The following is a 12029-nucleotide window of genomic DNA, read 5'->3' as shown; positions in this document are numbered from 1 at the left end:
TATTGTGGCACCATTCTTGGTGAGGGTAAGATGCTACTCAAGGTCAGGGTCATACCGGCCTGGGCTACATGCTCAGAGAGCTCCTCTATGTCTCTTTTCATGTAGTCCAGGGAGGTACATCTCAGGTCATTCACACCAGCATGGACAATGACTGAGTCATATTTGTACTTGCCTTGGAGTGACCTGAGTGCTTGTGTTATGTGGCGGATCATAGCGCCCGACAGGCAGCTCACCGTGACCTTCTCCTTGTTCAGCCTGGTGAGCGGGACGTCAGTGTGCCTGACGATAGAGTCACCTATTACAAGTGTATCAGGTGTGTTGTTTAGCCTTAAGGGCTGTGACTATTCGGCACACTGGCTTTGTGAGTTATGTGTTGCACGTGTTTTGTTTTGGGGTAGCGGTTGCTTGGGTGTCTGCTTTGGAGGTCTCTGCTGCTTAGGCAGATTTTTATTTAGAGCCTCCGAGTATATTTTTGTGTGTTTATGTGTTTGGTTTGTTGTCGTGGTAGGTCTATGTGAGACTGGAATTGTAGTGAGTGTGGTTTCCTTCTCCTCCTGACTGGTTACGCCAGTACTGAGTTGAGAGAGCTTAGCCTCCAGTTTGGCTATATGGTTGCATCTCTCACATGTGTTGGAATTTGTTGGGAGGAGGAGAGGGTTGTCTGTGTACATGAGGCAGTTGTAACATTGCCTCAAGATTTCCAGATTCACCAGCTGGAATGGAGAGGAGATTGACAACTGACCTTTGGACATGCTAGAATAGTATTGGGAATTCCTTTATAATTGAAAAAAGGGCCAATGGGGAACAAGGTACTCAAGGGGAGTTTGTGAGGGTGTAGTGCTTTTAATTTTTTAGAGCTGACTTATATAATTGCTTTAGTGAGCAAGTGCCAGGTAACTTAAATGCAATGTGTTACAGGTAACTTAAATGCAAAAATGACAAACAGTAACTTTCTTTCAAGTGAAACAAGGAAATATGTACAGTAAGCAATGCAGATATCACTAGGGATCCACAGAAGTGCTAAAAGGCCGCGTTTTAGGTGGAATTAGCATTTCACGGAAATAAACAAACACCAAGCATACAAATAAAGCTAGATTCAGCAGGCCTGTATCTAGTCTATGCTACAGCAAACAAGGTGTACCAATTTCAGTAAGAAGCAGTTAGAATATGCAGGCACTATAAGCCTCTAACCAGAAATTCCCTGCTCAGAAGGGCAGAGTCCAGCCTCTCCTCCCACAAGAGTGCAGACCGCAATCCTTCTTAACGTAAAATAACTGGCCTGAAGCCCAAGTGCTTAAACCAGAACTAATACACTTTTAGAATAACAGACACTGAGCTCTCAATCAGCAGTTCCCAACTTAGAAGGATGTAAGCTACCTGTTCTGCCACTACAGTGCAGACCACAAACCTTCCTAATGTAAAACAACTGGTCTGAAGCCCAAGTGCTTAATCCAAAAGACTTAGAAATGATAGCTACACTTTAATCAAGTTACTACCAGCAGTAATAAATACAACTGAATACTTTAAAGAATGCCTGGATTAGTGCTCAAGTTATACAAACAAAGCTAGATTCAGCAGGCCTGGATCTAGTCTATGCTACAGCAAACGAGGTGTACCAATTTCAGTAAGAAGCAGTTCAAATATGCAGGCACTATAAGCTTTAACCAGAAATTCCCAGCTCAGAAGGACAGGGTCCAGCCTCTCCTCCCACAAGAGTGCAGAACACGAACCCTCTTAATGTAAAATAACTGGCCTCAAGCCCAAGTGCTTAAACCAGAATTAATACACTTTTAGAATAACAGACACTGAGCCCTCAATCAGCAGTTCCCAACTTAGAAGGATGTAAGCTACCTGTTCTGCCACTACAGTGCAGACCACAAACCTTCCTAATGTAAAACTGGTCTGAAGCCCAGGTGCTTAAACTAAAAGGCTTACAATGAGTTACACCAAGCAGTAATAAATACAATTGAGTACTTTTAAGATGACACAAAAGCAAAATAAAGTAGGAAAAAACACAAATACAGTAAAAGCAGATAATTTTTTTTTTGGAAAGAGAGAAAGGAGTAGCAGAAACTAAGCTGATTGGCCTTCTCAAATGCTCTCCCTGTACTGGGTAGAATGAGGTAATGACACTAGACTGGGAGGAGGGTCCCAGATCAAATTTACACTAGGGGCGTGCAACTGCAAAGCCACCAACTATAAAAACACTATACCAACAGGGAGGGAGGGTGGGAAACAAACAGCAGAAATGTTACTCACAGATGAAAAGCAGCAGTGAGCCTTTAAATGAAAGTTTTAAACAGCTAAAGGAGCCACTAGAAAAAAAAGAGTTTAACTGCAACAAGTTATCATAAACAAACAACCCAACAGATGTTTAATAAGAGTGGACAATTTCCAGTTAATACCTCACACACAGTGAAACTAGCTAGAAAAAATACACAGTACACAGGGAGGGAGGGTGGGAAACAAACAGCAGAAATGTTACTCACAGATGAAAAGCAGCAGTGAGCCTTTAAATGAAAGTTTTAAACAGCTAAAGGAGCCACTAGAAAAAAAAGAGTTTAACTGCAACAAGTTATCATAAACAAACTACCCAACAGATGCTTAATAAGAGTGGACAATTTCCAGTTAATACCTCACACACAGTGAAACTAGCTAGAAAAAATACACAGTACACAAAGTGCTATAAACAACAAAGAAATAAAGAACAAAATAAACAAAAAACAGGATACTTAATGTTATATATTGTAGCTCCGAGTTTGCTGAGTGTCCTTCCTTCGATCAGCTCACTGTAAAAAATGGTGAAGTAAAAAAATTTTAAATGCAATACAAAGACACACCCATTTAAAAAACTTCAATAGAACAAATCAACCAATTAAACATAGCAAACAGAAATAAAGCAACAGTAACTAGATGTTGCAGCCATAGTACTGAATATAATAGATGCGTCATATACTTTAAAATGTAAGTGAACATTTTTTTCAACTCACTTGAAATTGAAATGTGTTCATTTAATCCTGGTGGGTTTGTTGCATCTAACCTAATCTGCCACAACATTTTCCTGTGCAATAAAATGTTTTCCCAGTCTCCTGAAAATTATGTTGTTGTAATTTGTTCAAGTATCAAAAAAACAAACGTATTGAAGTTTTGACAACACACAGCATGTCTTGCCAGTGCACTTCTATAGTCCCCCTTTCTTATGCTATATACATGCTGATATATTCGTGGTTTCAAACTATTCTTAGTCTTGCCGATATAAAATGCGCTGCATGTGCAACAAGTAGCAAGATAAATATTTTTTCTGCTCTACAAAATAATTAATTACATTAATCATTATTCAATTAATGCTTCAAATGCACTTTAAACATATTTCATTCAAACACAATTGCCTAACAATATTGTATAAACATTACATGCCTACTATTATGTGCTGCTAAACTAAATACCTATAAATACTAATTTTCATAAATAATTTGACATTTGACTTCTTTTTCACTTCACCTTTTTGCCTCTTTGAGCATCCTTCTTTGGCACCAGCACTACTGGGGAGGCCCAGGGACTGTTGAACTCTTGAGCTACTCCTAGTTCCAACATTTCCTGTATCTCCTCCCTCATAGTCTGTTTGACTCCCTCAGGCACCCTATAAGGGACCTGCCTAATAGGCCTTTGGGATCCTGTATCCACCTGGTGCTGCACCAGGTGGGTGACCCTGGTTTCCTAGTGAACATGTCCTCAAACTCTTGTAACATTACTTGGATTTCTCGAACCTAGGTAGGAGATAGCTGCTGGGACATTGCTACCCCTTCCACTGAGGTGTCAGTCCGAGCCTCACTGAGGAGATCAGTCACCAGATCTCCCTCAGACTCCACCTGCAGTCCACTGCAAATACTCAGCACAAGGGCCTCCTGTCATGGTAAGGTTTTATCATGTTAACATGGCACAATTTGAGCTGCTGCCTAGCCGCTCTACCATGTAGTTAACATCACTTACCCTTCGTACAACCTTGTAAGGTCCTCCCAAGCTCTATGCAGCTTGTTTTGTCTGACAGTAATGAGAACCATTACCTGCTGCCCTACAGCATACTCTCTAGCTCAAGCATTCCTGTCATACCAGACCTTTATCTGCTGTTGAACTTCTGCCAGGTTCTCCTGGGCCAAGCCCATGAGTTTCCTGAGCCTTGTCCTGAGGTGTAGGACATTTGCCACAACAGACTTCTTGTGGGATTCACACTCACCTTCCCACTCATCATGAATTAACTCTAGAGGTCCTCTCACCCTATGCCCATACAGCAACTCAAATGGTGAAAAACCCATGGATTCCTGGGGCACCTCTCTGTAAGCACACAACAGATGGGCAAATATTTGTCCCAATCCCTCTTAAACTGGTCTGCAAATGCCCGTAGCATGGACTTGAGTGTAAAGTTTAACCTCTCAACAAGACCATTAGTCTGTGGATGGTAGGGAGTGGTCTTTAGGTGCCTCACCTCACAGTACTTTCACAGACAAGCCAGCAGGTCTGACATGAAATTGGCACCTCTGCCAGTCAGTATTTCTTTTGGGAAATCTACCCTGCTGAAAAATCTCTAACAAAGTGTTTGGCACCTTTTCCGCCTCAATGGAGGACAAAGCCACTGCCTCAGGTTATCTTGTAGCATAATCTACTACCACTAGGATATATTTTTCCCTGTGGAACTTGGGGTACTCAGAGGCCCCACAATATCCATAGCTACCCTCTGAAATGGCTCCTCAATCACAGGCAAAGGCATCAAAGGAGCTCTCACCTTGTCTCCTGCCTTGCCTACCATTTGGCACTGTTCACAGGTCCTGCAGTACCCACTTACATCTCTGGAAATTCGAGGCCAATAGAAGTTCTGCATAATACATCTCTTTGTACATTTTATGCCCATATGACCTGCAAAGGGAATACAATGGACTATGGCTAGAAGCGCCAGACAGTAGGTTGTAGGCACTACCAACTGCTGTATTCTCTCATTTTCTAGCCCTCCCTCAGGGATCCACTCTCTATATAGTTACTATACCCTTTATCCCAGTATACAGAATCCCCCTTCCCTTGAAAATCAGGTGTCTCACTAGCTACCTGCCTCAGACTGCAATGTAGGGTCTGAGAGCCGGGCCTGTCTCAACTTTCTCTTTGTAACCCTTCCTAGCTCCCCTTCCACAGGAAGTCTGGTAGCCTCTGACAGCAGTGCCTCACTGTCAGCCTGGGTACTACTACTCACCTCTGCCCTTACAGTCACTCTGTCCAAGGGAACATCAGTACCCACAAGCAGCTGTTCACTTTCAGTCTCACTGCTACAGAGTAGCTCCCTCCCTGAATTAACCATCTCACCAGTCCTGGCTGCAAGTATGCGGTCTGACTCGGTCTCACCCAGGCTGCCAGTCCCACATGCTTGTCTCCAAGCCTGACTGCGTGTAACTGCATGAGCACATGGTACTGCATTATCAAAATCCTTCCCTATCAGGACATCTGCAAGATGGTAGTTTGGTACCCCTGTTGTCTCAAGACAACCTACTAGTGGCATTTTGTCTTTCTCACTTACTGGCTGTCTCACCTTTTGTTCCCCACCTAGCCTCTGTAGACATCTATATGCCACATGGGCCCACTGGTTGCATTCAAAACATTTAACCCAAGGTCCTGGATGTGTACCTAGACAAGTGGCTTCCCCTGCTACTGGCAGATTCTGTTTGGGCAGTCTGGGCTGCCCACCATGGGTTCCCTTAGACCCATGAGCAACACTGGGTGCCCCATTTCCTGTGCAGGGATGCCCTGCTTGCTAGGTATAGGTCTCCCTTCTTCCCCAACTCATCTGAAGTAGCACATTGTCTATCAGCTAACCAGATCCTCATGTCCTCAGACAAAGTGCATGTTCCCTCACCAAATGGTCTGTCAGCCCTTCAAATGTAGTGATCTGACATCCACTCACCCACCTATAAAAATAAGTGCTCAGTTCAGCAACATATTCACACACACTTTCATCTGCCTTGTGTCTATGCTCATGAAACATTTTCCTATAAGTTTCAGGTGTTAGCTTAAAAAATTCTAACAAAACAATTCTTTGCAGCATTTTAGTGAAACCAGCCAACATCAGATAATTTGGAAGGTACATTTACAGCTTTACCATGGAGTAAGGGGGTCAGAAACCGTACCCAGAGCCTTTGGTCAACATCATACTGTTTACATACCCTCTCAAACATATGAATGAAACTATCAAAATTATCCTCCTCTGTACACTGTGGAAGAAATTTACAGACATTTTGTGCTTCTGGGGTCCACTTACTCCCTTCCCCATTACCTCTATGACTCTGGCAAAGAGTCAGCATCTCCTTTTCGGGCTGCCTCTGCCTCTCCTTCTCCACAGCTTCCATTTCAAAATGCCTGGCCTCCAACTCAAGTCACTTTAACTCCAGATGGATTTTTAAGTCATCTGCAGAAAGGTTGAGCTGTCCATTCTCTGAGTGTTGTACATATCCATGGCCAGTCTGATCATCCTCCTGATTGCTGTTTTCTGATGCAGCTGTGACCAAAGCTGCAGTCATGTCTGCCTTAGTTAGGTTTCCATGCACCAGTCCCTTAACCTGGCACATCTCAGCCAAATTACTCCTTGTCAGCTTGCCTTACTCCTCTGCTGACATGCTTGCCTGCTCTCCCTGACTAACTAAGCTAACAAAATAAATAAAACAATTGTGATCTGGACTCTGAATATTCACTGTGTGGCTGATTTAAAGTACAAAAACACCTTCAGTGATCACTGTACACAAGTTATAGGAATTCACTATTCACACCACTACAACCCAATTAGTATGTGATGTGGCTAACTCACCACTATCAGACAATTAATATTTGATGTGGATATCCCACCACTGCCAAACAATTAATATGTGATGTCCATGCACTGGCCCATTAATGAAGAAGCCTCATTCCTCACCACTAGCACCAGTGAGAGGCATGCACATTGGGAAGAATAATAAGTACACACACAGTAAAGTACAATTTCCCTTAAGAGCACACAGAGATCAAAGTCAGTCTGGGGCTGGTTTCTCCCTTTCTCTCCAGATCACCAATAAGACTCCCCACTGGCATAGCTATAGGGTTCAGATCCCAGCCGAGTAGTCAAGCCAAAACCTCCAGTACCCTCTCTGTCCAACCAGTGCTTCATGTCCCTGCCCAAGTAGCTGACACACACACACTTTGAGATTTGAGTTATATACAAACACACAGACACTCCTGGGAAGGCTGGCACAGGTTCTCCAGCTATGCCCCTTTCTGCCCAGGCTACAAGGTAGTAATCCACTGCCATCAACTACTCTTATCAGCTACTATACAGGCCCTTACCAAATGGTGACCAATTTCACTGTGTAATATTACTGTCATCCAAATAGTAATTGTAACCCAGGGCTAAGGCTATTTGCATTGGCTTATACAGCATCACTAAATACATGCAAATAATCTAGAGCTTAAATTATCTCTACACAAAACAGCCAGAATTGAAAGGTTTAAAAATATTTAAAAATAAATGATAACACAAGACAATACTTATTACTTCAACACAATGACATTCCAGAGTCAAGCAATCACAGGAAAAACTTTAAAACAATATTGTAGGATAGTCTGACAAATTTAAAAAAACAGGTAGGCTAATCTGGCTAAATTCCTATCTAACTCTAAGAGAAATCACTAAATACTAATTTACTTACAAAACAGACTGCTGGTGAGCTGTTAACAGGTTCAGACAAAATCCAAAATGCTCTCCTTTCTTTCTGTCCTTAAAATGATAACACAGTACTGCTGAGTCATTTCAGATTACATCATTCTTAACAGTTCTGATTTAGTTTCCCAGGCTAACAGAAACTCAAAATTTACATTTCTTTTTGTAATTCTGCACCTTCAGGAAGCCACAGCAATAAAAGAAATTATACATGTAAAGCCTTAGTAATTATCTCTTAAATCAAGACAGAAATAATTTCCTGGTCCAGACATCCTGTCTCCGAGCTTGAGATGAAACAGTCATACATTGCTTGACCTATCAGCTTTCTTCCAGCAGAGTGTACTGTGTTTACATTGTTGAAGCTCAGTACAACATATAGTTTAATCATAACATATAGTTCTCTCTACATTTGTAGAACAAGCCTGTGGATTACATTAATATTTACAATGACATAGAATTCTTTACAAAATTCTATCTGGCTGGGCTGGCAGCCCCTTAGTTTTTCACATAAGAATACAAGCTTTGTTCTGTTTTTTTGGGTGATATCCCTATCTCGTATTATTTTATAGAACTACTTGTTTTTTGTCTTAAGAATAATTATTTTGTATTAAATGGAGACATTTATCATTAGTTACAGGGTATGGTCATGGGGACAGCTTTTGCCCCATGTATGCCACTACTGTAATGGCTAAGTTTGAAATTGGTTACATATATAATTATTCTTTTTTTTAGACACAGGTAATTAAGTATTTTAGATACATTGATGACTTAATTTTTTTATGTGATGGCGACAGTGGTGAGGCTCAAAGTTTTATACAAGATATACAAATAAATAACTTTGGCCTCAAGTATGATGGGATACAAATAGGAAGGCAGGTTACTTCCTTAGACATTGATGTAAAAGCTAATGTAAGTGAAGGTGTATGTACAACTATACATAGAAAACAGAATAGTGGTAATCTGTTTCTTTATGGTACGAGCTGTCATCCCTCACATTTACTGTCTATGTTACCGTATAATGAATTTCTTCGTATTAATAAATTATGTAGCTCACATAGTAATTTTGAGATAGAAATACAATATATGTCTGATATGTTCATTAGAAGGGTATATGATAGGGAGACAGTATTGAACTCTAGGCTAAAAGTTTTTAAAAAACGTTTTGGTATTCCTACCTTAAGTAGAAATATCCATGCTATGCCTTTACAGACAAATGTTATAAGGACTCAACATAAAAGTAGTAGTAATAGTAATAGAAAAAAAATGTATTTTGTTACAACATATAATGTTTTGACTGAACAAGTAATTAAGGAAGTAAAATATTATTGGACTATGTTATTTAGGGACAAGTGTTTAGCAAGTATATTTCAGAACTATGTAAATATATCATATAAAAGAGGTAGGAATCTAGCTGGTATGGTGATACATAATAATTTCCTACCACCAGAACCCACTTTATCTGATTATGTCCCGCTAAAAATGGGCACCTTCACCTGTAATTGTTCTATTTGTAAATATGTTGTAAGATATTTTTCTGATAAAAATGGTACTAAGGTTTATTTGAATGGTAACTATACATGTAATACTGGAGAAGTTGCATATGCACTTAAATTCTCCAAAATACTAAAAAGATGCATACACTCTCAGGTCTCAGACTACCTCCTTACTAACAACCTCCTTTCCAGTACTCAGCATGGTTTCCGACCAAACCATAGCACCACCACTGCCTTACTCTCCTTTACTAACACTATCCTTCAGCATAAAAACAATGGCTATATCTCCTCTTCTACTTTCCTAGACCTATCTAAAGCATTTGACATGGTCCCACACAAATAACTTATCTCTGTTCTCAATAACCTATCCTTCTCACAATCAGTCACCAACTGGTTTCAGAGTTACCTGTCTGACCGCCAACAATCCGTTGTATGGCATAATGACATATCTCCCAACTATCTGTCACCACAGGGATTCCCCAAGGATCCATCCTTGGACCCCTACTCTTCTCTGTTTACACCAATAATCTAGCCTCTGCCACCAAACATGGCATACTCATACAATACGCAGATGACTCAACCATCATCTGCTCAGCCCAGTCCCTACCAGAACTGCAAAAAGTCACACAGGAAGCCTTTTCCTCTGTTGAAACATGGTTATCCGATGCCCAATTAATACTCAACCCAAACAAAACTAAACTACTCATCTTCCAACCCACCAAACATACTCAAAACAACTCTCACTTTAACATCACAGCAAAAGACACCACTATATACCCAACTGAATACACCAAATTGCTAGGAGTGGAAATAGACAATAAACTAAAATTTGACATTCACATATCCATGACCATAAAAAAGTCCACAAAAAACTAGGAGCGTTATACAGAAATAAGCAATTTCTCACCAAAGCAGCAAAGATTTCAATAGCAAATTCCCACCTTATCTCCACCCTACTTTATGCCTCTCCAATATATACCAACCTAAGGCAATGCGATCTAAACAAGCTAGAGACCTGCTACAACAAAATCGCCAAATTCGCCACAGGGGCATCCTACCGTAGTCACCACTGTCTCTCACTTGCTGAACTGGGCTGGCTTGAACTCCCTCACTTCCTTCAGTGGTATCAACTCTCACTCGCACACAAACTAGTAAACCATCCACTAAATGTCCCATCCCTCCAGAATCTACTCCAACCCTATCGCACCACCAGACCACTAAGATCCAGCAACAAAAATCATTTGCAGATCACTAAAGCCAATAACTCTGCTGGTGAAGCACTATTCTCTTGCGCCATAGCCAGATTATGGAACTCACTCCCACCCACAATTACCTCTGTACCATCATGCATCCACTTCAAAACTTTACTAAAAGCGCACCTAAAAACATGCTGGCTATGCCCTTGCAACTTCCACTCTAATATCATCCACCCCATCCAACCACTACCTTTCTTTCCACTCCACTAACTACCTTGATTATAGCAAGCTCAGATGCTTATAAGCCTAGTACTTATTATACAGCAGGAACTTATTGTAACATTTGTTAATGTCTGTTATGTACTTCACAGGTAAAGATTCTAGTTGTCTACTGATGTACTATGATCATCATCTGTAAATATGTTGTAAGTAATTGCTATGTTAAATTGTTAATCACTGTGTAATCCAATGTAACTACTGTCTGTTTATTTTAACTGTGGAGCTTTTCTCCCCAGGCCTCCACTGAAAATGGACCTACATCCAGTCGGACACTCCCGGTCAACGAATTTAAATAAATAAAATAAAATAAATAAATAAAAATGTGCTTGTGGGTTGTTTTATATTGGTGAAAGTGCTCGGCCTTTTAAAGTATGTTTTCAGGAGCACATTAGAGACATTAAAAATAAGAAATTAGATAGTCCATCGGGTCGCATTTTGCAGAATTCCATGATACTAAGCCAGACTGTTTGAAGGGATCTGTGTTATAAAAAGTTAATTTGTTTTTAGGTGAATATGTTGATGTTAGGAAACTCTATTCATTTTAAAATACAATATCTTGGAACCATCTGGTCTTAACAAAGAGTGCAATTGGAAATATGTTATTTAATATTTAATTAATTATTTAATTGTTTAATTGGGTTAGATTTAGTATTTAAATGATTCAGTGTTACTGTCTTTTTACTGTTGGAAGGCTTTTTGGCCGAGGGGCTAAGTTTATTTTATTAAATGTGTGTTTCCTAGTCCATTGCCAGTTGTTATTTTTAATTATTATTATTTTCTTTTGTGGTGGTGTTTATTTATGGACAACACAGTTGTATAGTCAGATGTGGGTTTACACATGGCCTGTAATTCTCTAAGTGTAGGAGCATGCCCAGTATGACCTTCAATAGTAAGAGTTGGACTCCATTCCAGAACTAGCTGTACTCTGGTCCAGGATTTTGTGTGCTACAGCCGACTGACTGCTGAACCTGGTGTAAACAGTCCAGCATCTCAGTGATATCCTGGCTGGGGATCTCCTGGCTGTGTGCTGTCCTTATTAACTGGGTCATATCCTGGTGTTGGTACAGAGTACATTGGACTGAGTAGGGTTTTCCATAATATGTGTAGTATATTCTACATAGCACTGTAATTTCCTGGTATGTCAGGGCAGATCAGTATAGAGTAATGTGACGAACTGCTGACAGACATTTGTTTACTGACTCCATACACTGCAGGAAACCTATGTTACTGCACAAATTGTTGTGATGTGCACATTCTCTGTTTGTCTGGCCAGTGGTTCCCTTTCCCCTTGTATGCGTCTCTTTGTCCTTCTGTAGTCCAGTCACAGGCTTTGTC

The sequence above is a fragment of the Protopterus annectens genome, chromosome 2.part1 (assembly GCF_019279795.1).
Source record: "Protopterus annectens isolate FY-2018-M chromosome 2.part1, PAN1.0, whole genome shotgun sequence".
NCBI lineage: Eukaryota > Metazoa > Chordata > Ceratodontiformes > Protopteridae > Protopterus > Protopterus annectens.
The sequence above is the reverse complement of the archived record's forward strand: the minus strand, read 5'-3'. Positions refer to the sequence as shown.